This window comes from Cygnus olor, chromosome 3 (assembly GCF_009769625.2).
Source record: "Cygnus olor isolate bCygOlo1 chromosome 3, bCygOlo1.pri.v2, whole genome shotgun sequence".
In the NCBI taxonomy this organism is placed as follows: domain Eukaryota; kingdom Metazoa; phylum Chordata; class Aves; order Anseriformes; family Anatidae; genus Cygnus; species Cygnus olor.
The window spans coordinates 85810994-85816676 of record NC_049171.1 but is presented as its reverse complement, the minus strand read 5'-3'; the positions used below and the strand labels follow the sequence as shown (position 1 = coordinate 85816676).

Genomic DNA, 5683 nt, shown 5'->3' with positions numbered 1-5683 from the left:
AATATGTCACCCCGAGCTCTGAAACTATAAACATGCAATCCCAGTGATCAAATGGAGGCTGAATTCTTACCAAGCTCTTCTTGATGGACACATTATACACATACTGACCTCCTTCAACTGCACACCAGCAGCTCTTCCTAGGTTGCTTTTCATGAAAGTACATGGTTCAAAGAGCAGTGATTCATCATTGTTACTCCTATCAGCAGTCAAGGATTACATTGGTCATCTTGGTCACGTCATTCTGACTGGGATGAGGGAAGGAGAAGACTAATATTCTAAACCATTTTTCTCAGAATGATACTTCATTCTGAAGTTCACCTAAATGTTTATCTTTGTTTTCACACTGGTTAAAACCTGATCCAAAAGGAAAGGATTTTTCCTTGTTTCTTTATTTTCTTTTCACCCAAAGGCTTGAAACAATTTTATTGTGAAGCACATCTCCAGCCCAAGTCATCTGGCTAGTATGCCAGGACACTGCTAATATGCCCCACCCAAAAAATAACATATGTAGCAGTGAACAAAAGATCTACCACTAAAAATAGTGTAATCCTTTAACAACTCAAGTTCAAAAAGGTGTACAAGTACCACAAGCTTTCAGGCAGGTTTATCAGTTTTGTTTCATCAGAAATTATTTCATGCTGCTGCAATCTGTCATCAGGAAATGGCTTCTGTAGATGCAGTATCCAGCAGATAGCTAATACACAATGGGTAAATGATCTATGCTATCATTCATGTTATCATTGTTATACAGAATACATTTTTCTCCATGCTCCTTGCTGTAACTTGCAAAACAAGCTGGGCTACATTTTGAATCCTTTGCTTTGCTGAAAAAATGCAAACCGTTTTTCTTTCCTGTGTATGCACATGTGGCTATTTATTACTGCTTCCTGTGCCCATCAGCAACAAAATTCTTGCTATTTCATCAGCAAGAAAGCCTAAAACAATTTATAGATCATACCCTCCTCTATGAGAAAAATGTGAATTATGCGGTCAATAGAGCCTGCAGCTACTTGCAGCAGTAGCTTTTTCCCAAACAGTCTCTGGGACGGTTATCTACACTTCCATTACCCCAAGATGACATTAATGCCATTCAGTGCTGACTGGTCTGCCTGATAAAGCTAAGCATAAACCCAGGCTGATGCAGAATGTGACTGACAGTTCTCAGAAGAAAAGCTAAAGACAGGAGCACATATCACCTCCCTTGAAAGAGCTGCATTGGGTTGCCAGTTAAACATATATGAATTTTAAATTGGTTCTGTTTGATATGCTGAATAGAATTTTACATCATCTCATTATAGCCTGTATCACTTTCTCACGTTCCTGAATGTCTGTGATAGTCATCTGTCAAGTCACAGGAGCTGGTGTTCCTTTGCAGAGTATAAATAGTACATTGTAAGCAAGCAGCAAGCAATGCTTCCAAGGAAAGCACCTCCACAAGGGAGTGAAGGAAGGAAGAGCAGGACAGAGAATGAGGATGATGCTTCAACCTGAAGACTCAGGGTACTGCATAGCAGCTGTTGCTCCATAATACCTCATGCCTTGGAAGAAGCATAAGTCTGAAGAAAAAAAATGTTGTTGTTTTATTGATGGTTTTGTGTGTGTGTGTGTGTGTGTGTGTGTGTCACAATGTGAAAAACTTTAATTTAAGCAGCAGATTTTTTGGGTCAGAAGAAGAATTTGGAGAATTCTACTTCAGCTTGATCCTACTTCTATCAAATTTGTGTGCTACAAATTTGTTCATTGACAGAATTCATCACATTCTAGACATCAGCATGAAAATTGAGGCTTCAGGAACCAGTTACAGTTTAAGCTTTTGAGACCAACATCAGAAGATGTTTTTCAGTGAATGTACAAATAACCAAAACATTTTTTGAACTGAGGCTGTGATCCATATCAGAAGAAACTGTTGGTTTGGACAACTCAAATAGGCAAGATTTTCTGAAACAAGAAGAAACTGTGCATTGATAGGAATACTTTGCTTCAAAATGGTCATTAAATGTTGATACATTCCAATTTAAAAGTGCGCTCTTTTGGAATAGCATTTTTACCATCTGTATTGACAAACAACTTTTGTAAAGAAGATTAGAAAGATCAAAAATGATCCAAACCAAAGTGAAATCTTTTCTGTCGAATTCCAAATCAATTATTTGAATGTTTTATGTTCTTTCATTTTCTTAGATTTCTAATAATCCTAAAAAAAAAAAAAAAAAAAAAATTTGCCTTCTCCTTTTACCCTCTTCTTCAAAGACAGCACCTTATCAAATTCATTCATTGTCTAATTAACTTGGCACCATAAAGACATTAAAGATAATAGAATACTGTCCTAAAATTTTGGTGATAATAAACATGAAATGACTGTGAAACACTGGCATTATCTTCAATTTGCCACAAGAGATGAAGGTCCATTCACTGAGAACTACTGCTATAAGTTGTCTGCCAATTCAAGCTGTTGTATCGTACCATCTACACACCTTCCCCATGCATATTTTTTTTTTCACTTAGATTGAAATCTTGTGACCTTTGCAATTTCATTTCTCCTTTCCATTACTTGACTTGTTCATTTTCCTGAGTAGCCACCTGACATTGCACATGGACTGCACACATACATTTAACTTGGATTTCTTCTTCCTTTTGCACAATCTTCGCTCTTGTTTGAAATCAAATAATTTTCATCTAAACCCCTCTGTTTCCTCCAAATATTTCCTTACACCTAACCTTTTCTTATCTGGTTCTCTATTTATGTACCTCTTGTTTGCTTCATATCCAAATTCCCTGAACTGTCTTTCTTTCAAATAAAAAAGGCAGATTTGCTAGTCTTGGGCTTTGTTTCCCTTAATGGCAGATAATTCTCTACCTGCTTTGTGCCATCTGTTGCTGCCTATTTGCAAGCAAAATTAAAGTAGCACTGGCTGTATCATCATGGACAGATCACTGGAGACAGCTGTTCAGTGAGCAGCAGTGGTCAGAGAAGCAAATGAGGTGTGAGCCTTCAAAAGGAGGGAGCAGAGAATAACATTGCCTTGATTTCTGGAGATGCTGAGCATGTATTGCTCCCACTGAACTTTGACAGAAGGATCAGGGCTTTTCCATCTCTGCAAACCAGCAGCTGATGGAGCACCCTCCTGTGGATCCTGGGGTCCAGCTGTGCCCAGCCCTTCCTGCATGCCCAGGCATAGAGGGGACCCAGGCACCCCACAGGAGGTAAGAAACTCCCCACTCCGTCTCTGTGTGTGGACGATTTCCAAGAGCTGCTTCAGGTGATTGTTTTGAAAACAGACGCTTTCATAAGCAAAAGAGTGACAGAGAAATGTCCATAGCAGGATAAGGAAAAAAGCTATTGTTCTCACAGAGACTAAGTGGATGCCTCACCCAAGAGAGGGGAACCTGGGGCTGGCATACACCATCCCTCTGGATAAATCTCATCTCTAAACTGAAGTCTCCCAATGTCATAACAGCTGTTATAATACTTGTCATAACACTTTTCCCATAGTGGAACTATACATATTCCAGCTTCCTAGAAACATTTTTTCAGCCACACATACCTCAGTCATCTTCCAGGTTTAGATCTCACGTACTTCAGCTCTTCTGTCCTCCTGCCCGCAGTCTGGAAGCTATTCCCTGAAGCCAAATTTCAACAACTGCTGTCAGCACATGTCAAGACACACTAACTTAAAATGGGACAAACTTCTCTTAAGGTTTAATTCATCTGGCTGGCATGTGTCAAGGGAAGCATGTCATGTTTACACATGGCTTTTTCTTATAAAGTATTACCTGTCATGTGATATGGTCGTAAGTTACCTCCTAGTCTAAAAAGAGCCTGAAGAGAGGTAAAATAATTCCAAAAGAACATAATGATAATATTCCCACAAGGGAAAGGAGCAAGAATCTATCTGGTCTTGAAAACTTACCATTTTCATATTTGTCGTCACTGCCTACCAGAAGCAGATATTCCACTGTTTAAGGTAACAAGAGTAATAAAAAATACAGGTACCACGTAGTACCATGTAGTGTTGTCCCTGAAAGTCTGCAAACTAGTTTGCTTAACTTTGCCTTTTTTTTTTTCTTCATAGGAAAGGCACTAATTTCAATATTACAAATAGTGGAATATTCTAAATATAATTAGTGATTTGGGCCCAGTTACATCAACTCATTTTTCAGGTTTCTTATTTAAGTGGTTGGGAGCAAGCAGATACCAGGCTTGAATAAGGGACTCTGGTAGCTGTGATCAGAAAGGATTGCCTCAGATGTTCATTTGCATCATTTCTCAAACAGAAACACCTTCCTAAACTTCTAGGCAGATCATTGAAACATTTTCTGTAGGAATGATGGAGTAAATCACCGCTGGCTACAGGATTTCTTCTTAGAGCAGATGGTCAGGGAGGTCCAACAAAAGGACATGCTGAGGACAGTGAAGCCAAGCCAGGGGTGAGAAGGTTGAGTGCCTTGTAATTTGAATTAGCAGTTAATCACTGCCCACTTGTAGCAAAATAGCAGGGGCTTGGTTGGGCTGCAAGGAAAAAAAAATTGCAGGCAGACAGCAGATACGAGCTGTGACTTTATCAGGTCTCTAAGATTTGATGGTGAGATGATGGCATCACTCCTCTTCTCCTGTCAAGGTAGATGTCATCGCCAGAGCACTGAGAGAGGTGGCTAGTTGGAAGACACCATGCTATGTAAAACATGCTTCTGCTGCAAAGCTTGAAATGGTGAAATACTTAGCGCAGCACCAGCACATAGCAACATGAATACACTCCTGCAAATTAAAATGGTTCATAGCAGAGTCCCTACAAAAAGTTATCATGAAAATCCTAATATGCAGCTGTATTTTTATCCCTTATTTACAATGTAAACCTGAATACAGAACCTAAGTGAGATCTAAGTATGCTAATGAATAGCCTACAAACAAATATTGTTTAAGAAATGGTGGGTCCATATTTCTTACAGCCAGCACATAGAGGTGAATGTATATGAAAGATCTATCCCTTTATATATGACTAAACCTAAAGCAATTTTAGCAGTTTAACATTAGGCTAGTCCTTTGAGATAATAGTTCTAGCTGCTCCCTGCAAATCAGGAATCTGAGAGCTCTAAGAGTCAGGCTTGTGAAATATTAAAAAAAAAAAAAAAAAAGACCTGAAATGTTTAAATGTTTATAAAATGAGCAGCAATCACAGACTGATTTGTTGTTTTAAGACCTGCTTCATGGGCTCCTGGTATTCTCAGCAGCGTACATCAATGACCTTTCAGTTTAGAGGCTTGCAAAGCTAGAGACTGGGAAAATTCAAGGGCAAGGGCAAGATCAGTGATGGGAGGGGTACAGTATTATATCATTCCTCTGAATATTACATCTGTTATGTGTAGCTGTACTCAGCAAGGGCAGCTTTGCAGGAATACTGTGCCTTTCATTCTCAAATGGGGATTTCAGTGCACTTTACAAGCAGTGAGTTAGACCTTGCTATTTTCCTCCTCATTTTGCAATAGGGAAACTAAGGAACAAAACGATTAGATAGCTTATTTTCAAAGGTGTTGAGCGCACCTGCTGCAGCTAGAGTTAATGGGACCTCTTCAAATTAGACTGTAAATTGTATGTCTGAAGTCATAACCTCCTGCTGTATTGGCAACAGGAATAGAAGCCAGAGCTCTTGTCCCCTAATTTTTGCTTTAGCCAGCAGTTTTCACCCTT

The 5683-nt window shown here is 39.2% G+C and overlaps 1 long non-coding RNA gene across 1 annotated transcript; it reads right to left on the bottom strand.

Moving 5' to 3' along the window:
* Positions 1–385: 385 nt before the first annotated feature.
* Positions 386–3620, bottom strand: LOC121068467. Its single transcript, XR_005818899.1, has 3 exons — positions 3543–3620; positions 2855–2987; positions 386–1938 (listed from the first exon to the last, which is right to left on the bottom strand). It is a non-coding gene; the product is annotated as an uncharacterized LOC121068467 (long non-coding RNA).
* Positions 3621–5683: the final 2063 nt, after the last annotated feature.